The 26,990-nt window shown below is 42.4% G+C and overlaps 1 protein-coding gene across 1 annotated transcript in view; it reads left to right on the forward strand.

Moving 5' to 3' along the window:
* The window catches only part of LOC122539256, a 67,495-nt gene that overhangs the window by 19,098 nt on the left and 21,407 nt on the right, over nucleotides 1-26,990 (forward strand). The gene's annotated exons all lie outside the window — the stretch shown is intronic.

A 26,990-nucleotide genomic window follows, 5' to 3' on the forward strand; every position in this document is an offset into this window, starting at 1 on the left:
CAAAATTAAACTTATTCAAAGATTGCCAAGGAGCTTGGATTATGCTTTTTTAAAATACATATACTTACTCCTTTAAAAATCTACTACACACAAACACAAACGTTCACAATTCTGGGGAGAAACAAAGAAAAATGAAATCTCTGCAGAGTGCTAACTTTAAATGACTTTAAACTTGAAATTAGTTAAACTCAAGAAAAAAATATAAGTTGTGGATTGTCACAAATGGTGTGCTGTGTCAAAAGCTGTTCTGCACACACAAGCTGTTGACACTGGCATGTTTCACTGGTTGAACTGTCTTTCCTGGAGATGGTGGTGGTAGATTTCAACAAATCTTCTCCAGAGTACAAGTGGCAAAGCTGACATCTGAGGTGTTTTCATTTTGCTGTACAGAGTTCTCAACACAGTGAAAGAAAGCAATGGGTTGTTACTTCTCAAGCAGGTTGTTGTTGTCTCGCATTGAGTACAGAAACGCAATAGTCTTATTCCATCCCTAAGCTAAGCCATGTGATCCCTCTCTGAACATTCTCTGTCAATTCTGTGCGACTCCATCCAAGCTCCATGCCGTTTTTTGATGAAACATTATTTTCTCAGCGCTCTGCAGCAAGTTGGCGTTTACAAAGAGCCAAAAACTACTTCAAAAAGTCAATTATAGAAGGACCTTCAACACACAAGGAAGCCATTCAGTCCTTTCTGCTATGTTATTGCAATTTATTCAAGAGAAAGTCTCCTTGGGCAAACTGGGATCTTAAGTGTAGCATTAAAGATTACAGTCAAAGATATCACGTATGGACTCCAAAAGACTATTAGCCATGTGTTCTACGGTACTAAGATAGTTTAAAATCGTTGTATCAATTGACAGCTAGGATTATAGTTTTCAGAGTTCAGCAGCGCTGATTTAATTAAAGGAATCTATGACCTTTCAATACAGTCCATTTTTAAGACTTAATTTTCAGGATGTGGCCGTTTATTTCCCATCTCTAACGAACCTGAGGTAAAAGAATAACGAAGTGTTTTACTAACCCACTTCAGGGGGCAATTATGAGTCAATAGGCATACAGTATGAATACAGAATGCCAGTGGATGCCCTTTGCACAGAGCATCTTGCACCATTGGCCAATGCTGGCTGTGCCTCCATGACTTGCCGTCTGAGAGGGGCACTCTCTTGGGTTTTCCCTGCACACGCTAAAAACCTCCCCGCTGGTAGTGTCATGTCATGCCCAGGAGTAACACTGCCTCTCATCTTCAGTTCATCTCCACCACCAGTATCAGATCAGTGAACACAGGGTTTGCCTTGCTGCATTGGCATTTCATTATCCCTGTGTAGAACCGCAGGGCTGGTATTCCAGTCCAGCCTCTGTCGATTTCAGTGCAGCTTCCTTTTGAAAGGAGGAGATTTGTCATTAAGAGCAGCAGGCTGGCTGTGCTCTCTGTGGTTGCTACATGGTTCCTTCCTAAGGGCTCAGGCAGCTCGGAGTGCTGGACATTCTTAGACTAATGTCACAATCAGAAAGACAAGTTTGTGAGATCTCTAGCTGCATGGCAATAGATGGTTCATTAACTGTAATCTTCAACTGTAACATTGTGTGGACCAATTTCTAGCCTGACATGGGATCGGAACCTCTGAATTATTAACCCAGTAAAATACCAAACTGTTGCTTTGTCCTGTAACTAATAACATTCCAAGTTTATCCTCTTTTAGAGGTCGTACAAAAATATTCCATTTTAAAATCACAGTGGGAAATTCATGTGCCTTAAGCACTGATACACATTTTTTATAAAATCGCCCAGAAGCTAAAATCCAGGACAGTGCAGCCTAAAAAGCAATTAGTTTGATCCGTGTGGTGTTAGGCATCTGTGACAGCAAGAGGCCACCTAATGAGATAACCTGGTTTAGATTGAAAGACAGAATGACTTATCTGTGAAGGGCTGGAGTTGGATGGAATTGACTGCATGGTTTTGGGTCGATTAATGACACAGCATATGTTGTAGATGCTGAGTCATTTTCTGCACCGGGCTGTAATTTAATGTCACACTTCTGGTTCAAATTCCTGCTAGACTTCTAAGCCCAGTCAGGCAGCTATTATAAAGAAAACTTCTTCATCAATGTTAACTCCTGGGAGCTAAGAAATTGTCATTCATCTATTGAGAACAAAGAGAGGTAAGACAGTTTTAAAGCCGTACCATGAGAAGGAGAGTACAGATTTCTACTGAGGTCACATCACACTTAATGATCCTTCAGAGAGGAAAAATAAAGCTAAAACATTCATCTAAACAAATAATTCATGCCTGATTTGCCCTAATGAAATTCTTTAAGCAGATGTGTTTTATATGAAGTGCAGTTAACTGTGTTAATACAGCAATGTACCTCAGAAAGACACTGTAGATGATTATGCACAGATGGCTCTGTCGTGTATATTTGGGTTTTTTTAAAGGGGACTTCTGGCCTCCAGATATCTGAAACATATCCAAAGCAAAGATGACCAGAAACTGGCTATTCCTCCCTTCTGCAGTATTTCCGCTGGTGAATTAGCTCATGGATGATCTGTGCCTCAACTCCATCTACTCACCTCTGTTCCACCTCACACGCCCAACATCAGATCCATCAGTCTGTCAGCATCCCCGCAATCACTAACTATGGCCTGGAAGACACTTCTGAGCACAGCAAGCTGCAAGTTGTAGAGGGTGGGTGAGAGCTATTTTCCCTCACAGGGGGCCTCAGACCAGAGGAGGTGGGATGAGCACAGTCTGAATATGGCATCCACTAGCTTTCTGACTAATGCCACTTTGGTAGAGTCTGGAACACCAAACTGATCCAACACAAGGTAATGTGCTGTTTTATATTTAAACTGCTGCAGTCCTTGTGGTGTAGGGACACCCATAGCATTGATAGGAGTGAGTTCCAAGAGTTTGACCCAAAGACAGTGAAGGAAGCAAAATATATTTCCAAATCAGGATGGTGTGCTTTAGAGAAAACATAAATGTGGTGATATTACCCTGTATCTGCTGTACTATTCCCTCTAGCTGGTAAAGGTTGAATGTTTGGAAGGTGCAATTTAGAAGGACCTTTGGTGTGTTACTGCTGTGCATCTCATCGATAGACCATGCAGCTGTCACAGGGTGTCACTGCTGCAGGATGTGAATATGAAACTAGCAAATAGGATTCTGTTCAAGCCAGCTGCTTTATCCTAGATGGTGTGAAGTTTCTTGAGTCTCTTTGCAGCTGCACTCATTCACAGGCAAGTGGGGAGCATTCCACCGCACTCCTGACTTGTCCTTTGCAGTTAGTGGACAGGCTTTGAAGAGTCAGGAGGTAAATGACTCGCCACAGAATTCCCAGTCACTGACCTTTTCTTGTGTTTATTTCACTAGCCTAGTTCAGTTTCTGGTCAGTAGTAATCCCCAGGATGTTGATAGTGGGGATTCAGCGATCATAAAGACATTAAATGTCAGGGAGCATTGCTTTATGTTCTCTTTCATTACAGATGGTCATTGCCTGATATTTTTATGGCAGAAATTTGCATTTCCACTTACTATCAGAAGCCTGGATGTTGTCCAAGTCATAGTCATAGGGATATACAGCACGGAAACAGACCCTTCAGTCCACCTCATCCATACCAACCAGATATCCTAAATTAACCTAGTCCCATTTGCCAGCACCCAGCCCATGTCCCTCCAAACCCTTCCTATTCATATACCCTTCCTATTCATATACTCTCCAGATGCCTTTTTAATGTTGTAATTGTACTAGCCTCCACCACCTCCTCTGGCAGCTCATTCCATACACGTACCACTCTCTGCGTGAAAAAGTTGCCCTTTAGGTCCCGTTTAAATCTTTCCCCTCTCACCCTCAACCAATGCCCTATAGAACTGCACTACCCTACCCGAGGACTCCCCCACTGTCTATTGATCCTATCCATGCTTCTCATGATTTTATACACCTCTATAAGGTCACCCCTCACCCTCCAATGTTCCAGGGAAAACAGCCCCAGCCATTTCAGCCTCTCACTGTAGCTCAAACCCTCCAACCCTGGCAACATCCATGTAAATCTTTTCTGAACCCTTTCAAGTTTCACAACATCCTTCCAATAGGAAAGAGACCAGAATTGCACACAATATTCCAAAAGTGGCCCAACCAACATCCTGTACAGCCGCACCATGACTTCCTAACTCCTATACTTAATAGTCTGACCAATAAAGGAAAGCATACCAAATGCCTTCTTCACTATCCTATCTACCTGTGACCCAGTCTTACTGCATACAGACATGTAGAGTACCTGAGGAGTCAGAAATGGTGCACATCTGGTCTTTTGAACATAAGTCCTCCATCAGGAATGTGAAGGACTCTCCTGCTCCTTGGATGCTGCCTTACCAGCTGTGCTTTTCCAGCACCACACATTTTGACACTGACAGCTTCAGGAAATGGAGAAGTTGACGTATCGGGTGTAACCCTTCTTCAGGTTATTCCCCAAAATGTTGACGTCTCCATCTCCTGATGCTGCTTGGCTTGATGTGTTCTTCCAGCCTCCTGCCTGTCTACTTTGGACTCCAGCATCTGAAGTATTTTGTCTTGACGTCAAGGGCAATTATTCTCTCTTTGCCTCTGGAGTTCAGCTCTTTTGGCCATGTTCGGAGCTAGACTGGAATGAGACCAGGAGCTCAGAGACAAGAACCGAAGCCAAGTGTCCGTGAGCAGGTTATTCATATGCAAGTGCTGCTTAATGGCACTATTAACACTCCTTCCATCTCTTGGCTGATGCTGATAAGATGGTAATTTACTGGGTTAGATACATCCTGCTTATTTTGAGAGGACATACCTGAGAAATTTTCCACAATGCCAGATGGATGCCAGTGTTGAAGCCCTGCAGAAACAGCTTAGTTAGGTGCATGGCTAATTCTGGAGTGCAAGTTTTCAGTATAATTGGCATAATGTTGTCAGGATTCATCACCTTTGCAGTATTCAATGCCTTCAGCTGTTTCTTGATGTCACATGGAGGGGTCTGAATTCTGTGATGTAGGGGACCTCCGGATCATCCACTTGATACCTCTGACTGATGGATGCAATACTTCACTTTTATCTTTTGCACTAAAATTGTGCTGGACTCCTCTGTCTTTGAGAATGGGGCTGTTTGTTGAGCCTCCTCCACTCCCACTGAATTGTTTAATTGTTCATGACCATTCATGACCCGATAGGGCAGGACAGCAGAGCTTAGTTGGTTGTGCAATCACTTAACATTCTATATTGCATGCTGCTTCCACTGGTTTGCCTCCGAGTAGTGTTGCGTTATAGTTTCACTGAGTTGACACCTCATTTTTAGGTCTGCCTAGTGCTGTTCCTGTCCTGCCCTCCTGCACTCAAGATTGAACCAGTGCTGGTCTTCCAGCTTGTTGCTAATAGTATAGTAGAGGATATATGTTAAGAAGGCATGTGGTGTGTTGGCTTTCATTTGTAGGGGGTTTGAGTTTAAGAGCTACGAGGTTATGCTGCAGCTCTATAAAGCCCTGGTTACACCACACTTGGAATATTGTGTCCAGTTCTGGTCGCCTCATTATGGGAAAGATGTGAAAGCTTTAGAGAGGGTGCAGAGGAGATTTACCAGGCTCCTGCCTAGACTGGAAGGCATGTCTTATGAAGAAAGTTTGAGGGAGCTAGGGCTTTTCTCATTGGAGCAAAGAAGCGTGAGAGGTGATTTGATAGAGGTGTACAAGATGATGAGGCATATTAGAGTGCATAGCCAGAGATATTTTTTCAGGGTGAAAATGTCAATCATGAGGGGGCATCATTTTAAGGGGATTGGAGAGAGGTATAAGAGAGATATCAGAGGTAGGTTCTTTGCTCAGAGTAGTGAGTTCATGGAATACACTGCCAGCAGTGGTAGTAGAGTCAGATACATTACGGACCTTTAAGCAATTCTTGGGTAGGCACATGAATGATTGTAAAATGTGGGATATGTAGGTTAGTTTGATCTTGGGCTAGGATAAAAGGTTGGCACAACATCGAGGGCCGAAGGGCCTGTACTGTTCTGTGTTCAATGATCTATGATATACTGGTCCATGAGGTTATGAATTGTGTTAGGGTACAATTCAGCTGCTGCTAATGGTCCACAGCACTTTGTGAGATACCCAATTCTGAGATGGTACACAGTCTGTCCCATTTAGCATCGTGATAGTGTCATATAACATAATGGAGGGTATCTTTAATGTGAAGATTAGAGAACATCTCCAGGACACCCACGCCAATCAACCCCACCACCCAGTGGCCGAACATTTCAACTCCCGCTCCCACTCGGCCGAGGACATGCGGGTCCTGGGCCTCCTCCATTGCCACTCCCTCACCACCCGATGCCTCATTCCTGATGAAGGGCTTTTGCCTGAAACGTCGATTTTCCTGCTCCTCATTTGCTGCTGAACTGCTGTACTTTTCCAGCAACACTCTAATCTTGACTCTAATCTCCAGCATCTGCAATACCCACTTCCGCCTAGTTGACCTTTAATGTGAAGACAGGAAATTATCTCTGTAAGCAATGTATAGATATCAATTCTACTGATGCTGACATGGATAGATATATCTGCAACAGGCATTTTGGTGAGGAAAGGCCAGGGATATTTTATTCCTCTTGTTGGATCCTGCATCACCAGCAGCAGAACCTGTCTAACAGCTGACTCACTCTGTTCGATCAAATGTGCTGCCACTATTGGTGATGAACACTGTAATTCCCCACATTCTCTACCTTCTGTGCCCTTGCCACCATCAGTGCTTCCTCTAGCTATTGGGGGTGAGGGTTTGCTAATTTCATCAGCTGAGAGTCTGCAGGTAATCAGCAGGAGGTTTCAATGACCATGATTGACCTGGTACCACATGACTTCACGATGACCAGAGTCAATGTTGAGGACTCCCAGGGCAACTCGCTCCTAACAGGACATACAAGATGATGATTGTGATGCCTGAGACATTATCTATAAACTATGATTCCATGTGCATGACAATGTCAGGCAGTGTCTGTGAATTAAATATCTGAATTTTAATAGAAACTCCAGATATCGGTAAGGAGAACTTTGCAGTGTCAATGGGGCTATGTTTGCTGCTGGCATTTCTGTCGGTCTTGCAGTGGTTTGATATGACTCTGTGGCTTTCCCAGCCCAGAATCAACCATATTGCTGTGTTTCTGGAGCTATATGTAGTCTAGACCAAGCAAGGATAGCAGATTTCCCATCGTTAAAGGGAATTAGAGAACTAGATTGTTTTTATTTGTAATGATCAGTGAATGTTATATGGTTACCATTAGGCTAGCTTTTAATGCCAAATTTTTACTGAATTCAAATTTCACCATCTGCCATAGTAGGATTCGAACTTTTGTCAACATAAGAACTAGAAGCAACAGTAGGCCATCTGGCTCTTCGAGCCTCCTCCACTATTCAATAAGATCATGGCGGATCTTTTCATGGTCTCAGCTCCACTTACATGCCCTCTCACCACAACCCTTAATCCCTTCACTGTTCAAAATTATCTATCTTAGCTCCACCTCCCCCCCCCCCCACCCCCACCCCCCAATCCCTGGCTGTCACAATCGTGCTGTCTTCCTGCCTAGAGCCTGTAGCCTCCAATTCCAAAGCCTGACCTTCTTGGCCTCAGTCTTCAGAGAGTTATGGAGTTCTAGAATATAGCCCAGTGATATCACCACTATGCCACTGCTACCCAATTGCACTTTTCACCAACTAACAATTGGAACATGCTCCATTTGAGTCTCCCCACCAATCTTCATTGGGTCTACTGGAACCTGTTCAAGTAACTGCCCATGAATATTTGTAACAGTTTCTTGTTGGGTGGGGGTGTGCAGAAGCAAAAATGAATCCCATACTCTCTCAGGGTTTTATCCTTTCCCCACTCCCTCAACATTGTCCCTTCCCTCATGGCAAAGCCGGTAGGAGGGCCCCTGATTTATGAAAGTCTGACTCACAACCCAGGTCTCATATAGGAACGAATTCATATTAATTTTAAAGATCCAACATGCAAACGTTTCCTTGTACTTTTGAATGGCTGTTCTGCATTATACTCTATTATGTTCCAACTTGTATAAAAATCAACTTACATATGTACTCAAGAACGAAACCCATTTGCAACCTGGGGACTACCTGCATATGGTCTCCAGTCTCCTCAAACAGTGAGCTGCCTCAAGTTGTTGGTTCAGTGCTTAAGGATAAAATCTGGCATTCCTGAGGCTTACAACAGTATGACCGGGGCACAAGGTGACAGGCTGTGTACCTGTTGCAGATCTCAACCTAGAATTACTCACTGAAGCAACCAACAATAAAACTCTTCCACGAATTCGGAGTGCGCTCACTTCATGGATTGGAATGTCACAGCTTGTATGGGCTTGTTATTCAGGGTATTTTTTTTTCTCTTTAATGTTTCCTGTTCCTGGTATCACACATCCATCCAATGGTGAGATTGCAACCTGCTTCTTGCTGAATTTTACACTGTGCAAATTTGAGACTCAACTTTCTTGGGTTATTAAATGCAACAGTTACGCATTAGACCAGCTGCTACAAGACTGAAACACTGGCTTCCCCCCACCCCACTTCCTGGGGCTGTCATCTAGAAATGGGAGACTGTGATATCTTAATGGTTGTCTCGAGTGAAACTGCATTCTTAATCTGGTTGCTACGAACTGCACCAAAGCACATATGGCTAAGCACAGGTGGCCATGAAAGCCCAGTTAAGTATATTAAGGATGTGCAGCAAATCCCAAATGGTATGCATTAGCCTGGGCCAAATTAAATCAGAAGGAGCTGAACTGAGTTTCGAGCGATACTCAGCTTCAGATTATGAAGTTCATCTCTTTCAAAGTAATACAGGCGTTCCACAGTTCCCTAAAACCATCCACTGTCAAAAGTAAAAAAGATGGTCGTCTTCAAAAACGATGAGACAGATGATCCTTCCCAGCAGGAAAGCTTTCTCTCCCTAACGTCAATGTCGGCATACCCCTCCCAAATGGCATTTCAAGAAGTTAGCTGTCGATCAGCTTCTGAAAGGATGTGCAACTATCTACATCCCTGAAAACATAAAGATAAACTCCTGTCTGATTTTGGTTTACTGGTTTTGGGGTAAGTCTTAACGTACGCCATTCGGGTCAGCATTACTGGTTGTGTTTCTTCACTAGCTGCAAACACCCACAATTCTTTCCATCCAAGAGTTGCATTACTAGAGTTGGGAACAACCTTCCTGGGGCCATGGAATGAAAGACTCACACTTAAATCTTTTGGACTTCACCAGAGCTGTTGTGCTTTTGACTTATTTCACGAAAGGAAAATGAATGTATCACCAGAAATATTAATTTGGTAGAGATAGAAAAATTAAGGTGGAAAGAATTGGTCTTTTGTTGAATACACCTGACAGTTTAACATCATTTATGAATAAGTCATTGGTAACACATCAGAATAGAATGACTGGACACTTCGAGAAGTATGAATTGGACAGTGGGTCAGGACATAATCGTAAAAGATAGGTCATATCTGATTAAGGTCAAGAGTGTGGTACTGGAAAAGCATCCGAGGAGCAGGATAATCAATGTTTTGGGCATAAGTCCTTCATCAAGAATGAGGAAGCAAGGGGCTTATGCCTGAAACGTCGATTCTCTTGCTGCTTGAATGCTGCCTGACCTGCTGTGCTTTTCCAGCACCACACTCTCGACTCTGATCTGTAGTCCTCACTTTCTTCTCATGTCTGATTAAGCTCATCACGTTTTGACACTTACATTGTGGCTAGTGGAGTGACTCTGGTGATGTCTACTCAGATTTATTGAAGGCATTAAAAACATTTTGCAGAAAAGGTGATCAAAAATGAAAATATGTGAAACTGGAGGTAACCTTGTGATGTGGCTTGGCAGTTGGCTGGGAATAAAGATGGAAGGGAAGTTCACTGATTGCCAAAATGTGACCAAGTATTGATACATGGCTTTTCACAATTATACCAGACATGCATGAAGGAGTAGGCTTTTTGTTCCAGGTTGTAGCTGGCTCTGAAGTTAGAAGGTACTATGAGCAGTGCAAGTGGCAGCTGCAAAGAGTCATGAACAAAACAAAGACAGATGAAATGAAATGTGCAGAAGGAAGTATGAATTCATCCACTTCGTATCCCAGAAAGACACAATTGGAATATTTTCTTAAAGAGGAGAATAAGTTGGCAGTGGGGAACAAAAAGGATTTCAGCTTTCATGCACACATGCCAATAACAGCTTATGGGGGAAACTAATCAAAACTGTTCATGGAACATTAGCTTTTATCTATCACAAGATGGTTGGAATGAAATCATAGAAAATCACAGAACATTTATGACACTAAAGGAGCTCATTCAGCACATTGTGTCCGTGCGAGCTGAAGAAGAGCTACCCAGCTTATTCCTACCTATTTGCTTCCAGTTCAGAACCTTTCATGTCAGAGCTTTTCAGGTGAACCTCTGAGCATTTTTTACATGTGTTGATAGTTTCCACCAACCTTTCAGGCAGGGGCTCCCAATAGAAATAAATCTCTCATCTTTCCTCTAACCTTTCTACACTTGAGGATGTTGGTCCATCAGTGTGGCAGAAGGTCATATGATCAGGGCAGGTCGCATAAACACCTCAATGAGAACCTTGTGGAAAATTCTCATTGAGGTGTTTGAGGTGATGAGCAATTTGCGATTGAGTATCAGGCATTGTTACTAATTCTCAACTTATTTTTCAGTTCTTTAAGATAAATGGTCGCATACAGCTTGTTCAGTAATTTTGAATCTTTGCCCTTGATACAGTGTCTCTCCAACTGGAGCGTATTGTTAGAAAAATCAATGTCTTTTTTAAGATCCAATGCTAAATCAAGATTTGTACCGCACATCAGAAAAAAAATAGACATTTAAAAATCCGTAAAGGGTTGGTTGTATTGACATGATAAAGCTTTTGATTTCACCTGAAGATGATTTTCAATTTTAGCCCATACAGCTTCAGGCCAGGGCTGACAACTACTCAGTTGATGTATCACTGACATTCAAGGTCAAATATGCTGACAAACCAATTTCTTTTCTCTTCCTAATATGAAATAGGTGACATAGAATTACCATAAAATAATACAGTACAATTTTTGTCACTGCTAAAAAAGTAAAATACCTCTATTTGTTTTGAGGTATTCCACTGACAATATTCATGAGATGCATTGATTTTGTTTCGTGGCAAGTTTAAAAAGTATCCTTTTTTTCGACTGAAGGTCGCAGTAGCTTTCTGGTAGCTGATGTGCCTTCCTTTAGCGATGTTCCTCCTACCCTTCTTCATCCTTTATTGGTGCCATGTCTTCTGCCTAGGACTAGGAATTGTCTTCCTAAATATCTTAACATTCTGTTTTCTTTTAGAATCATAGAATTGTACAGCACATAGACAGATACTTTGGTCCAACTTGTCCATGCCGACCAGATATCCTAAATTAATCTAGTCCCATTTGCCTGCACTTGGCCCATATCCCTCTAAACCCTTCCTATTCATGTACCCATCCAGATACCTTTTAAATGTTGTAATTATAGCAGCCTCCACCACTTCCTCTGGCACCAGCCTCTGCATGAAAATGTTGCCCCTTCAGTCCATTTTAAATCTTTCCCCTCTCACCCCAAACCTATACCCTCTAATTATGGACTCCACTACCCCAGGGAAAAGACCTTGACTATTCACACTATCCATGCCCCTTATGATTTTATAAATTTCTACAAGGTCACCCCTCAGCCTCTGACGCTCCAGGGAAAATAGTTGAAGCCTATAGAGCCTCTCCCTGTCGCTCAAACCCTCCAACCGTGACAACATCCTCGTAAATCTTTTCTGAACTCTTCCACCGGTTAAAGTATATAAGATCCTGAATAGGCTTGACAAGGTATATGTGGAAATGATGTTTCTTCTTGTGGGTGAGTCCAGAACAAGGCGGTCACTGTTTGAAAATTAAGGGTCATGTTTTTAGGACAGAGATTAGCAGAATGTTTTTCTCTCTCAGAGGACTGTGTGACTTTGGTACTCTCTGCCTCAGAAGGCGGTGGTAACAGGTTCATGAAATACATTTAAGGCAGAGGAGGATGAACGTTTATTAGGCAGGGAAATTGAAGGTGGTCAAGGTGGATTAGAATATTAAATTCAAAACACAAACAGATTGGCCATAACCTTATTGAATGCAGAGCAATCTGACGGAGCTGAATGGCCTCCTCTGCTTTTAAATTTGTATGCACACAACATAATGAGTCTCCCGAAATAAATGGCAGTGGCAGAATATGTGATACTTATCTGTGGCCAAAGATGTAGACACATGAAAAATTAGAGTGAAAGGTTCGGTAATAGCTTCTAAGTGTTCCTTTTAAATCTTGCATTAGCACTCGCAAGACAGACATCTTTAACCAGCACAGTTTGACAGCCCTTGACACTGGTTTGATATGGCCAGGTATGTGAGTGAGCACCAGGCAGGCATAAACATTGCCCAGCCATGTGAACATCTAAGCGAAAGGTTTAAAATGATTCATGTTAGATTGTAAATTGACGTCGGTATAACATCCAGTCAGGAAATTAATAGATTTTTGCAGATTCAAATTTGTTTGAAAGGAAAATTAATTGTGCATTATGTGGAGAAAAATTAGCTACAAAGATCTTCCTGTATATCTGTTCAGTCAAGCACAAATGATCAGAAGATCATCTCTTTCAATTAGTTTAGGATCACACATAAGGCACCATCAACTGAAACATGTGAGGATAGGCGAATGTTACTTGATATGATCATTTTGCTGTTGCTTTTGGGAACATTGGGGTAAGAGTTGGCCATTCAGTCCATCAAATCTTCTCTACTATTCACTTGGATAATGACTGATCATCTAACTCAATGACACTTTCTCAGATTATGCCCACATCCGTTGAAGCCATTGGCATCCAGATGTCGGTTACTGTCTTTGAACATGCTCCATGATTTGGAGTGGAAATTCCATAGATTGTCCAAAAAGTGATTCTAATGGGCAAAGGCATTTACAAGGCCTCCACAGCAAACTTCCAACCTGTGGGTCACTCATTTTCTCAACTCAGAAATAGACAACCAGTATTTGACGGTCTCACCTGAAGCCACTTCTTAGATTACTCCTCTGTGAAGCTAATTAATTGAGCTCAGTTTTCTACGTAACCAAGTGGGTCTGGTATCATGCTTCAGATCAACTTCAGTCTAAACTCAGTGATTGGCACTCACACATCAGAGTCAGAAGGTTGTGGGCTCAGGTTTGACTGCAATCTACAATCTGAGTGGTCAATCCAGTGCAGGACTGAGGGAGCAATGGATTGTCAGAAGTGCTGCCCTTTGGATGGAAGATTACCCAGATTCCATCTGCCCTCACAGGTAGATATAAAAGATTTCACAGCTCTTTTTGAAGAAGAGCAGATACATTTGTCCTTCAAACCAAAATAAACCACCCAGTCTTTCTCAGATTGCTTTTTGTGAGATCTCACTGCTCTGTTGGCAAGAATGCACCAATGATTACACCCGAGAAGCACCAAAATTGCTTCTAAAGGTGCTTTGGGATGTCCAGGAAGTCACTGTTTCTTGCAATCTCAGATCTCCCTGACTATCTTTACAGTGCTTCCCTTCATCCTTCTCCATATGATGACTGAGTCACCTTGGTGAGACTTAGACATGCAGCCTACAACTGCGAGGCTTGAAAGAGCAGAATCATTGCTTCCATTTGATGCTGACTTTCTTGCTGCATTGGTGCATGCCATGAAAGTTGTGACCTAACTATCGTTTTCTAATTAGAATGCACCTCGGTGTGCATTGCGGTCGATCTGTCTGGCAAAACCGACAGTCATTTACAGAGACTCTAACCGTTCGTTATGACTTATGCAGACCCATAAAAGTCTGTCTGTTTAAGAACAACCTGACTTGAATGAAACCAGAGAAGTCTGTTCTACCAAGTTAAAATATAATCAGGAGAATTTGAAAGGTGCGTTTCGCTTTATTTCTTTGTTACGGCCTTTACAACAGGTGGCTGAGGGGGTAAATGAATTAAATTGAGCAAAACACTTTGAAAGGGCAAAGTGTTGAACTGCAAACCTTCAAATTCCCTTTCTTACAATTTACTGCATTTAATACTGCAACGTACAGCCAGTTAGCTGAACAGGCAAGGGCTAGGAACCTCTTCACCTGTTGCTCCAAGATGGGATACATCAATGGTATTTCCAAATTCAACTTGTGCTGGTGATTAACCGTCTGATTACCATTCTTCCTGAATCATGCCTTGTACAAAATTGGCTTTACTCAATTGTGGATGCCAGGTGAATTTTTACATACTTCTTCTCTGGCAGCTGGTCATTGTGCTGTCAGGTCACTAGCACCAACAGTCTTCAGTCTCAGCAGTTGCAGCGTGAAAACCATCTTAAAACGCAGCAGAAATGCAATTGAGCTTAATTTTATTATTGATTGGAAACTGGGTCGAGGAGGCAGAAGGTGGGTCTAATGGACAAAAACAAAAGAAAAGGTACAGGTTCGGGTCTAGACCTATGAAGAGCCTGAAGGGAAGTTTGTCACAATGCGCTAGAATAAGGGCGGAATGCTGCAAAGTCTGCTGACCGGAGATCTGTTAATGACAGAGAAATCCTCACTGTTGGAGATCAGGATGGAGGAGTCAGGGAGAGAGGGTGAGTAGTCATGGATTATCATCCTTGTGTTCACCTTTGATTAATCGTCTTCAACTTCTTCCACAGCCACATAACAAGCCCAGATTTGTGGCATTAAACTGGATTCCTATCTAGAAGAATTTCAGGAGCCTGGAAAGATATACCTTCCAGCTAATGCATCTACTACCAAGTTGAAATATACAGGAAACTCATCTCCACAGTGCAAGTTTAATCTTAACAACAAATGACAAGTTGAAAATTGGCCTTCTGTTAACAGTAACTTATGGACTTGATGAAATTCTGGCTTATAATATGCTATTGAACTACCTCACAACAATGTCAATGGAGCAGGAACCTCGACAGCAGCACAAATACAGGAAGCTCAGGAGCTGCAGAGTGATGAATGAGTGATCTCCTGTTACAAGCCTGTTATTAAGACCCATGGAATTAGATGGGGACCTTATTAGATTATTGAGCATCCAGGGGCATGAACCTTCTAATCAGCATTTGCTAAACGAGCAAAATCCCCCCATTCTGGAAAGGCCATCTAATGTTGAAAGCTTGGTACTGTCTCTGTTGAAAGATTTTTTATGACTGGTTGCAAACTGGAATAGGAATAGAACTGAAATGACTGCCCATCAACACACTTAGATACAGAGAGTCATACAGTAGGGAAATAGACCCATCGGTCCAACCAGTCCATGCTGACCATGTTACCAAACTAAACTAGTCCCACCTGCCTGCGCTTGATTGATATCCCTCCAAACATTTCTTATTCATGAACTTATTTAAATGATTTTTAAGTGTTGTAACTGTATCCGCATCCACCACTTTCTCTTGAATTCCACACATGAACCATTCTCTGTGTAAACAAATTGCCCCTCATATCTTTTTTAAAATCTTTCTTCTCTCACCTTAATACAATTGCCCCTTAGTATTGAAATCCCTCACCCGAGGAAAAAGACGTCTGCCATTCACCTTATCTATACCCCTCATTATTTTATGAGCCTCTCTAAGGTCACTTCTCAACCTCCTGTGCTCCAATAAAATTGTCCCATCCTATCCAGCCTCTCCTTATAACTCAAACCCTCCATTCTGAGCAACATCCCGGTAAATCTTTTTTGGGAAATCACTCAAAGGGCAGAAAGTGGAGAAATCTGGGGAAGATATAGAAAGCGACTCAAAAAAGTCTATACATTATAGGAAGAAGTGAAATAGTGCAACAGGCATCCTACAATGGATGACTGTTTACTAACCACAACATGTGATAACCAAAGATGCAGAGCCCATTTACATTCATTGCCTCTACTATGAGCTTTCTTAAAATAAAAAAAGAGCATGAAGTAATGATCGTAAAAGAATAGCATTAACCAATCATGTGGTTACAGTTAATTTGCTACACATAAGTAGGGAGCTGTTTATGTCAAGTATAAGCTGATTACACTGAGAGACTGCCAACAGAACCTCAAGCTAATATTTGATGAAGTAATTGAATAGGTTCTCTCAGTGGGGGTCAATTACAACATTCTGGGAAATTGATCTCACTTAAAAACTGGGAAGCATGAAGCTGCAAATTGCCATCAACATCTCAGACTTCCCACTTTTCCTTTGCATGTTCTAACCTGTCATAAAGACCATCTGATCTATGAAGTCGCACACAATTGTTACACCACACTTGGAGCCATTCAGTCCATCGCGTCTGTACTGGTCTTTGAACGAGCAATTCACCAGTGTCTCAAGCATGATTTTGAGTACCACTATCATCTCCACTCAGTCTCCTCTTCTCTGAGGGAGACAGAACAGTTATCTCCAACCAACCTTCATCACTGAAATTTCTCTTCCCTGGAGCTATTCCCATGAATCTTCTCTGCACTCCCCCCTAATTGTCTTCACATCTTTCCTAAGTGCAGAGCCCAGACCATAACGATTATCGAATGAAAAGGAAGAGTTTGTGATGTCTAAGTACAACCTTTTTTCTCCACAGAGCATTGACGATAAATCCAAAGACAGCAGAGCCAGTACCAGTTTAATCCAGTTGCTTATGAGCACTGTATTCCCTTGCATACTGTGGTATCAAGGGTGATTAACTTGATTCTTGCCTAATCTGAACAAACTATATTCTCTGGTAAGAAAAGAGAGTGAAATTATAAAATTAATGCTAGGCCGGTCAGAAGCTAAATCAGGAATTGCTTCTATATGCAAAGGGTACTACTATGCAATGAGAACTCTGTTTGGCAAAAATATTGTGAATCTGCAACAACTGTAGGTTTTTGGAGTTTTGTTAGGAAAAGGATTCAAAGAATATGGAACAAAGGCAGGCAAATAAGTTCCATGTAGAGCTCAGCTGAAATCCAATTGAGTGGTGAAGCAGCTTCGACCACTGCTTTCTGTGATAAACCTATCGTAGGATATTAGCTACCAAGCTCGGGTATCTGTAAGACAGCAAGAACAACTTCAATTTAATATATATTAGTTATATATTACTAAATAACAAAGAGATCCAAGGTGCTTCCCGGAAGCATTATAAAAGAAAAAGACACCAAGCAACAAAAAGCACTATTAGGTTAAATACCCAAAACCTTGACCAAAGGGCAAGGTTTTAAGAAGAATTGTAGAGGATGACAACACTGTAGAACAGAAGAGGTGTAAGGAAGCTAGAAGCCGAGATAAGGCACAGTCAACAATGGTGGAGCAAAGAGAAAGTTCCATGGCCATTAGGGATGCGCAATAAATGCTGGCATTTCCAGTGGCATCCACAACCCATGAAAGCAAGGAGATGTGATGTCCCAGTAGTGTTATTACTGGACTGTCAATCCGGAGACCAGGTAATGTTCTAGGGACCTGGGTTTGAATCCTACCACAGTGGATAGTGGAATTTGACTTCAATAAAAATCCTGAATTAAGAGCCTAATGATGGCCATGAATCCATGGTGAGTTGTTGAAAAAAAAAATCAGGTTTATTAATGTCCTTGAGGAAAAGAAAGTGTTGTCCTTACCAGGTGTGGACTACATGTGACTCCAAACCCACAGCAATGTGGTTGACTCTTAACTGCCCTCTTGGGTGGGCAATAACTGTGGGCCTAGCGAGCGATGCCCTCATCCTTTGTGTACACAAAAAAAAATACAGTTAGAATACACAAGAGGCCAAATATTTTGCAGGGTTGTGGGGTTAGAGGTGATAAGATTGATACAAAAAGGTAAGACTTGTTGAGGGAATTGAAAATAAGTATTTTAAAATTAAGACCTTGCTTGACTGTTAGCCAGTGGACATCAGCAAGAAGAGGATTGATAGGCGAATGGATCTTGCTGCAAGTAAAGATGTGGACAGCGAGGTTTTGGATAATCTCAAGTCAACAGTATGTAGGTTACCGGCCAGGGGGTGCATTGGAGTAATCGAGTGTAGAGAGAAAACAGATATGAAAGCAGTTTCTGCAGCAGATGAGCTGAGATAGAGGCAAAGGGTATGGTGGAGTGTCAGTGAAGCATGGGGAGTGGTGGCAAGATGGTGGTTAAAGCAGAAATGCTAACAGTTTGCAGTGATGATATACATTTATGCCTCTCTGCTACCATTTGATCTATCTGGCACCCCGTTTCTGTAGGAGAAAGTGAGGACTGCAAATGCTGGAGATCAGAGCTGGAAAAGCCCATTTCTGTAGGTCATTGTTATTTGTATTTCCTCATTATGTGTCAAGAAAGGTCATTTGCCCCTCTCAGATTGTCCTGGGATCTCCAGGAATGGCCATTTGATTTCCAGGCTGGGAGAAACATTGTAGGTCTATTATTTTTCGGCATCAATGTTGATTTCACCAGTTTCTTCATCTCCCCTGCCCCCATCTTATCCCAGATACAACCATCCAACTCAGCACCGCCCTCTTGAACTGTCCTACTGTCCATTCTCCTTCCTACCTATTCGCTCCACCCTCCGCTCCAACCTATCATCATCACCCCCCAACTGCGTCTACCTATCACCTTCCAAGCTACCTTTCCCTCAGCCCCACCCCTGCCCTCCTATTTTTCTCCTAGATCAACCCACATTCCTAATGAAGGGCTGATGCCCAAAACTTCGACTCACCTGCTCCTTGGATGTTGCCTGACCTGCTGTGCTTTTTGACTATTATTTTTCATTTTCATTGAACACTGTCATTTATTAGTTATAAAAATGTTCAATATGAGGTAATAGAGCCTGATGGAAACAGTAGACGAGTGAAGCTGTTGGCTAAAAGACTTTCTTCAAACAAGGCTCTCTATCCAATAATGTGTCAGGAAACTCATTGAGTTTGTTCCATTTCTCCAAGAAATTGGATTATTGGTGGGTCTGGGGATTGTAGACCTCAATACTGTGAGGGTCAAATGCCCTGTCACTGGAGATAAGGACTTTCTAACCTTTGAAGTCTAGAAACTTAGAGCATTGAATGAAGGCCACATATGTGAATACTCTGTGCCAGTGATATTCAGTTGTTCCTATTCTCCCATTCCTACCCTGTAGCCCTTCAATTGATTTCTTCTCAAGTCAGAGCACCAGAGATATCCCAGGTCATAGAAGGAACATTAGGACTCAGCACTATCCTAACTAGGAGCATATAACCTACCTCAACTTCTTCAAAGCAATTTATAAGTTGGTTATTCCATCTCAAGGCATTTCATTATTTCTGGAAGAATTGGCTACCTCTGGAATCAAACAATAATTCAACGAGCAACACCAGCATGAAAGTATCAGTAGCAACTTGTAGGGATTTTACTTTTGCCAAAGGGGACCTTGCAAGTTCTGAAAATCCCAATGAGCCTGTGGTTCACTATTGCAGTAACGACATCAGCAGATGGGCATATTGATGAATGCATTCAGTGAAGTCACAATGTGTCGCACAGAGATTTTGTTCGGAAGTTATAGTAACCCCAGAGTATTCACAACACGAATGTAGCTAATCAAACACTTGTGTCAAATCCTAGTGAATGCCAGATGGTGCTTGACCCTTAACGAAGCTGCTCCTTCAGAACAGTGGGGAGGCTCCTGATGAGAAACTATCTCGGTAGAAGTCTTCCCTCATTCCACTCAAAATCTGAGGTGAAGGGTGTTGCACAGAGCAGTCCCAGGAGCTGAACTTGTGACACTGACTCCCAGGCTACCAATCATTTCTGTGGTTTTGAGAAGCCTGTGTTGCGTGTACATGTATATGTGTGTGAGGAAGCAGCCCTTCATTTGCAAGGGCTGCTCCTCAAGGTTTGAACACCCTCCAGCCTCATGCCCCTGAATTTTGGTGACCAGAGCACAGAGGCTGGAGGACAGATAGACTACCAAATTCATGGGGCTGGTCTTAATCAAGGCAAAGTTGGCTGCAAATGGGTGACTGAGAGGGTCCTCTGACCTGACTGCTTGCCTCTCTTCTGGTGTCTTTGGAAAGTGAGCATACTGTGTCCTCTGGAACACCGGAGACTTCCCTCATCAGCGGAGTCAGCAGGGGTTGGAACACATCCTCACCACCAGTAAAGACATTTGAATTTGATTTGTTAATTAGAGGGGCAAATGACCTTTCTTGACACATCATGAAGAAATACAAATAACAATGACCTACAGGAATGGGGAACCAGATAGATCAGACAGTAGCAGCGAGGCATAAATGTATACCATCACTGCAAACTGTTAGCATTTCTGCTTTAACCACCATCCTGCCACCACTCCCCATGCCTCACTGACACTCCATGTTAATTAACACATGTTAATTTGCATTGTTGCAGTTTACTGTAAGGGGGTGTTAGTTTTGTAATACAGTGTATTTGTTGAGTTGCTGTATTCAAAAAGGGCACAATGAGTTAGGCATAGGAGTATACAACAAGGTGTGGTCAGAACATGAGTGTCTTCGGATAACCTGACCTTCCTCAGTTTTTTCAAGGTGCAGGTCAGTTCCATGGTTGACTCCTCCGAGGTAATGGTATCACCTTTACCCTCAGCAGATGATGATATACATTGAGGTCAGGGACTGTGTCAAGCAGACAGTGATTTTGTTTGGACAAGGTTCTCTGTGCTCTACAAAACACCTCCAAGAGTAAGAAGCTAATAATATGCTTGTTTTAATGAGATGCATTTTGTTTTAAATTACCTGTCACACGGCAGACTGGAGTTAAACTAAATCTAACATAAGGTGAATAAACAGCGATAGAGTATTCTTGCATGAGGAATTGGAGGCATTTTTTTGTTGTGAACTGTGGCCTGGAGATGGTGGATTGAAATTTTCACAAGCCCATCTCACATTAGCAGGACAGATGGAAAAGACCTTTACCTGGCAGTGTATGCATTTCTACCTACTCTTGTTTTAGTCAGTTAGCAGTTCACTCTAAGACATGGATGTATGAAATTTGGGCACAATTTTTAAATCATAGCTTTATAACAAAAAGCACTGCAGATTTTTTATGGTTAGCGTGTTATAGGTTATAGCCAGACACAATGGCTAGAATAGAGCGGCTGCCTATCTTTATAATTAAAGAGAGAAATAAAACACATCGCTCTCAAAAGCTGTAAATAACCTTTGTGTGTATGACAAATTAACAACCAGAAAAGCAGAATTCACCCCAGTGACACATATGAAAAATGAAATGTAAATGACTTCACAGATGGTGAGTACAATAATTGTCAGATATGTGTACAAAAAGACACCAGTAATTTTTGTACAGGGTAAATACTGTGAATCATCCATCATTTTTGAAGGCACATGCTTCATATGTACGTCAACATTGATGGTGATATCAGATTGTCTGATTGTTTAATGGGTTGGTAAGAGTGTAAAGTTGGTCAGGTGTAAGTTGTGCTCAGAGTGCCTTAGGCACAGCGTAAATTAGCTCCTGTTTTGTCAAATTTCAAATGAACAGTGTTCCGTGAAAATACATAGAAAACATTAGAATCCCTGCAGTGCGGAAGTAGGCCATTCAGCCCATTGAGTCATACTGCTTCACTTAGACTCACTCCCTGTCCTATAAAACTGCATTTTCCACAACTAGTCTACTAACTTACACACCTCTGGACACTGTGCAATTTAGCATGGCCAATCCAACTAACCTGCACAACTTTGGATAGTGGGAGGAAACGTACACAGATACAGGGAGAATGCGCAAACTTTACACACAGAGTCACCTGAGGTTGGAATTGAACCCAGGTCCCTGGCAACATGAGGGAACAGCACTAACTACTGAGCCACCATGTTACCCAGAAAAATATCTATTGAATCACAGCTGCATTTAGATTAACTTGGAAGGAGCTTTTTGCCAGTTGTTCAAAATGCTGACAACGTATCAATCAAACAGCTTTGTGCTCTGACTCTATACACTTTAATGATGATGGCTGAAAAGGAAGCAAATCCTCCATTCTGGTTTGTGGGAGGTCCTGATCCAAGATCTGCGGGTTAAAGAGGGGCCCATGAAGACCCACAATAATAGTCAATGTGAATGTCAGATAGTATGAAAAGCAGCCATGGGTGGACAGAAGACATCAGAGGAGTGGGATATCTGGATCTTTGAGGGACCGGATGTTGCAGCTGATTCAGTCCTGTCTACTTCCCTTTGGGTGGTTTAGGTTATTCTAGGCATCCAATCCTAGCCTTTAGGTGAGGCAGGGTGAAAGGATAGTATGTAATTGGATGAGGAAATTAATCCATAGTACTACAATAAGCATTGCACATAGAACTGCCCCACCATTGCCCCATTACACCGCAACCCTCCCCACCCCCCAACACCATGTGTCAACCAACAACCATCCCTTAGCAGTTGGTGAGCTCAGTTTGTAACACAGAATGATGATAATAGTCCACCTTTGTCACATCACCCTTTGTCTGAGACATGGTGACTCCATGTTCAATCCAACATCATTGATCTTACTGTCTAATGAGAGCGCGGCCTGTGGTCTTTGGGACTATGCCAACTTCCACTTCACTTGTATTACCTCCCATGCACCCACACTCACTGTCCAAACAAGCAGAAAATTGGAACAATGTTGAGGGAGACTCTCCTCTCCTGGACTCGTTTAGACTTGCTGTCTCCCAGTTGAAATCAGTACTTCCTTCCCTCCACCCAAATCCTCTGGCAGAGAATGGACCTCACAGCAACGTACACCTTTTTCCTGATGACCCGTGGGCACACATGGAACTGGGAAGTGAAATACGGAAATTGCCTTTAGAATATTACAGAAGTTTGCTTCCAGACCCAAGGGAAATATTAATGTTGATGTTGAACGTCAATGTGTAGAGATAGTGATAGGTTCTATAAGTTCAGGTTGTCGCACACTGGTATGGGACCAGTGCACAGCAGGAAGGATGTACTGATGGTTGTTGGAGAGCCTCGGGGTAGCTTTGACTGAAAGTCCTGCTCCTTGAGGCATGAGTCTGGTAGTCAGTGGCTAACTCTCAGGTAATTCCCTTTTGTTTGTTTCTCAGAGGGCTGTGAGTCTTTGTAAATCCCTTCCTCAGAAAGCAGTGGATGAAGAATCCATAAACATTTTGAAGGCATAGACAAAGAGATTCTTCATTACTGAGGGAATAGAAGAATGTCGGCGACATGCAGGAATATAGAGTTGAGGTTAAACTCCAATCATTGAATGGTGGAACAAGCTCAATAGGCTGAATGGCCTCCACTTGTTCCGTGTTCATATGTTCTTGCCCTCTAATTAATTCTTGTCCCCAAACCTTCCTGGCACTGCCAGTTGCTCCTTAAGAGGTGCTTATGCAGCACAAGTTATAAATAAACAATTCAGGATACCTTCTTGCGGTCGTAGGGTTTATCCCACCTCTCTAGAGATTTGAAGTGCTGCTTTAATCTAATTGAATCCAGGAGGAACCTATTCATTGTATCCACACACTGTCTGATGTTTGTGATGCCAGTGGTGGTAGCTGGAGAGGGGTTGTGGGGAAGGGTTTATGACTGACATTAACAACCATAGTGACCTCTTGGTCTGCCAGAAATCCTTTAGATAGTGGTAATACAACAGACTCTCAGAAGGTAAGAGTATTGTGGCTCCAAGTTAGGTGGTCTTCTGTGGTGGTCCAGCATCATCTGAACCATGATCAAGTGAAATCAAGAATGATTTGAATGTGTAAAAAGATCATTATTACTCACAATGATGTCCTTAGGAGCTGTACCTGCATCTCTTGCGAACTCTGTGGTCTGCGCTATCTTCTCAAGCAGTTTCCTCCTTTCAAGGTCAATGTGGTGTAAACGTTGGCCTGGTGGCACACACCAGGGTTAACATTAGCCACCTGCACAAAAACTCAATGGAGTTGGTGGCACAGTGCAAGAGGCCAAGAGTAAATGTGGTCTGCAGCCCATGCTCCAATACCTAAGACTCAGGGACACCATGGCTGTTGCAACGTATTTAATGAAGGCAGGTTCCCTTGCACATCCAGAAATGTTTGGACCTCGGTCCAATAACATAATGTACAAGGTTCCCAGGCTGGGCATTAGATGGCTAAGGTGCCAGCATAGCTGTCTATCTTTCAGCTCCAGGAATTATTTTTCTTTGATGGGATGTTGGCATTACTGGCAAGGCTAGAGTTTGTTGCCCATCCTTATTTGCCCTTGAACTGAATGGATTGCTAAGTCACTTTGGACAGTGGTTAAGAGTCAATCTCATTGATGTGGCTCTAGATTCCTTACCGGGTCTAGGTCACAGAGTAGGATAGCAGGTTTGCTTCCCTGAAGGTCATTTTTTAATGACAATTGATTATACCTCCAACAGTCTACATGACTGAGATCAGTTTTCAATTCCACATTTTAGCAATTGAATTAAAGTCTGCTATGGTGGAATTTAAATCCATGAACCCATAACGTTAGCCAAGGCATCTGGATTGCAAGTCCAGTGAAATTTGCCCACCGTCACCACTTGAACCTCACCCGACCATATGCAGGCAAATTAGCAGAATATCTTCATGGTAACTCTTCAAGCCTTCTTCAACAACATTCCCTAAAACTTGCAACCTAGGAGTGTCAAGTTAGTGATAATAGCCTACTAATCAACTGCCTGTCTGGATTTGATTGACTCCATGAGTTTAACTGTTTGAAACAGTAAAATGCATTGTAAGTTATGAAGCAGCGAACCATTTCTGTTGGTAGCTGGCGGGCAGAGTCACAGCATTGTGTATGCACAGCAGTTGAAGTTTGTGGAGGTGAATGCTCTTGAAGAGAAAACACATGCACAACAGGAAGGACAAAGGCAGCAGATTTATTGGATCACCACCACCCCCAAATTACCTCCAATTCACACAACATCCCAACTTGGACAGATAACACCAATACTTCATTTTCATTAGGTCAAAATCTTGGAATTCTCTATTATCTGACAACATTGTGGAAGCACTTACATCGCACAGGACAGCCACAATTCAATAGAAAGGTGCACCATCACCTTATCATTAGCAATGATGGATGGGCAATAAACACAGAGCGTGCCGTTGAGGGAAAAATGAGTTCTTAAAATGATCTTTCCTTGTCAAAAGAGTTGCTGTGTTAGATTGAGAATGAAACATAAAGGGAAGCAGAGAGCAAGAGGCTACTGGCTGTGCTGTTTGGCAAAAGAAAGCTGAACAGGAGCGAGCAAAAAATAAAACAAGGAACTAATGTGAAGTGGAGATGTTTGTTACAGCAAAACAATGACCCCTGACATTGATTCATTCATCTCTCACTCTCAATATTCTCTTCCTTTCTCGGGGATAATTCTAATCCCCTTGGCATCTCAGTGTGTCCAGTCAGATTTTTAATGGAGTTTTTCTCTCTCTGATCCCATCGTACTCTATTTTAGCTCAGTCTTTGCTTTTGTATTCTGAATTGGATTCTGACTTCATTTCATTTCTCTTCCTCTGTCTTTTCAATCTTCCCTTTTATTGTTGCTACCTGCAGCTCCTCTCATACAATTCAACATTTTGCTGCTCTGGATTTCTTCCAGTGAGCCTATCATCTCCTTCCCCTGTAAGTCTGCATAGAACAATAGATAAACGTAACTAAAATTTTAATTACACTGAAGAAAATGGTTTTTGAATTAACATTGATAGGTGTAATTTTCCCTGCCATAACATTTACTGCATGGTCTTCATCATTTCATGTCTTCACAGTTGACCCTTTGGAGAAAACTGTTAAGTGGCCAATGGGTATACAAAGTAACATACAGTCTGACACATTGCAAACTGTTTCCTCCTTTCAATGCTTCTCTATACCAAGCTGCTAGAGCTTCTTTCTATCAATTTAAGGGACCATTCATCCTGCATTGAGAATACATACTTGTGGAATATGAGAATTAGAAAGCAGAAGATTTGGACCATTCCTGAGTTGCAAAGGATTGATCATATAACTTTTTGACACACAAAAGCCAAAAAATTAAGGATTGCCCATTGTTTACAAAAACTCAAGTGACTTTGGGAGAAAAGTTTTTAAAAGAGAGATATGAGATTGTTTTATGACTTTACTTGCTGGACAAACAGACTGAAATTTGAAGGCTCCCCATACTGAAGGTTGGGAGAAAGTGAGGAGTGCAGATGCTGGAGATCAGAGTCAGAAAGGGTGGTGCTGGAAAAGTACAGCCAATCAGGCAGCATCTGAGGAGCAGGAGATTCAACCTTTCGAGTGTAAGCTCTTCATCAGGAATGTGGGGGGAGGGGGGGCGGGTCAAGGGGCTGAGAGATATCCCCATCCATTTATCTGTCAGCCCCCTTGGGGCCCCCACTCCTGTTTTTCCAGCACCACACTTTTTGACTCGTGCTGAAGATTGCATAGCAACAACTTCTGAATTTTGGGGCTGAATTTTCCCCAAGCCCTGAACAGTATGGTTGCCCTGAGTCAAAATGTTTTAAGGGAGACTGAAGAAAGGAGAGCAATAGTGGTTAGAAATGAAAGTTTTAGAAGTTTCTACTGGATGGCTAACTTGCCATGTGAAAAAGGCAAGTTAAACGTCTCTCGCATGGATTGTGGCTAATGATTTCAGTGATGTGGGAAATGAGAATGGACAATTTTACAGAGCTAGGAATAACTAATGTTTACAGTGACAGGTAGGATTGAGGTAATGTTGACACTGGTGGACCCTCTGCATTCCCCTATGCCAGCTGTTTGAGAGGAGGTGGTTTCACAGTTAGTAGCGGTACCAACCCATCCAGCCAAGGGGCATCTAGGACTGTTCAGAGCCAGGGGTTGGGGTGGATACATATCAATTCTGGACTGTGCTCTAGGCACATTCCCTCCCTCCTTCCAAGATGAGGGTACAGGAAAACTGTAGATAGGTTCCACTCCCCCACAATTCCCACATCACCACCATCACCTTACCACTCCCCCCCCACTTACCACCCCTACCTCACCAACACCTTACCAACCCCTTCACTTACC

The sequence above is a fragment of the Chiloscyllium plagiosum genome, chromosome 32 (assembly GCF_004010195.1).
Source record: "Chiloscyllium plagiosum isolate BGI_BamShark_2017 chromosome 32, ASM401019v2, whole genome shotgun sequence".
NCBI classification, from domain to species: Eukaryota; Metazoa; Chordata; class Chondrichthyes; order Orectolobiformes; family Hemiscylliidae; genus Chiloscyllium; species Chiloscyllium plagiosum.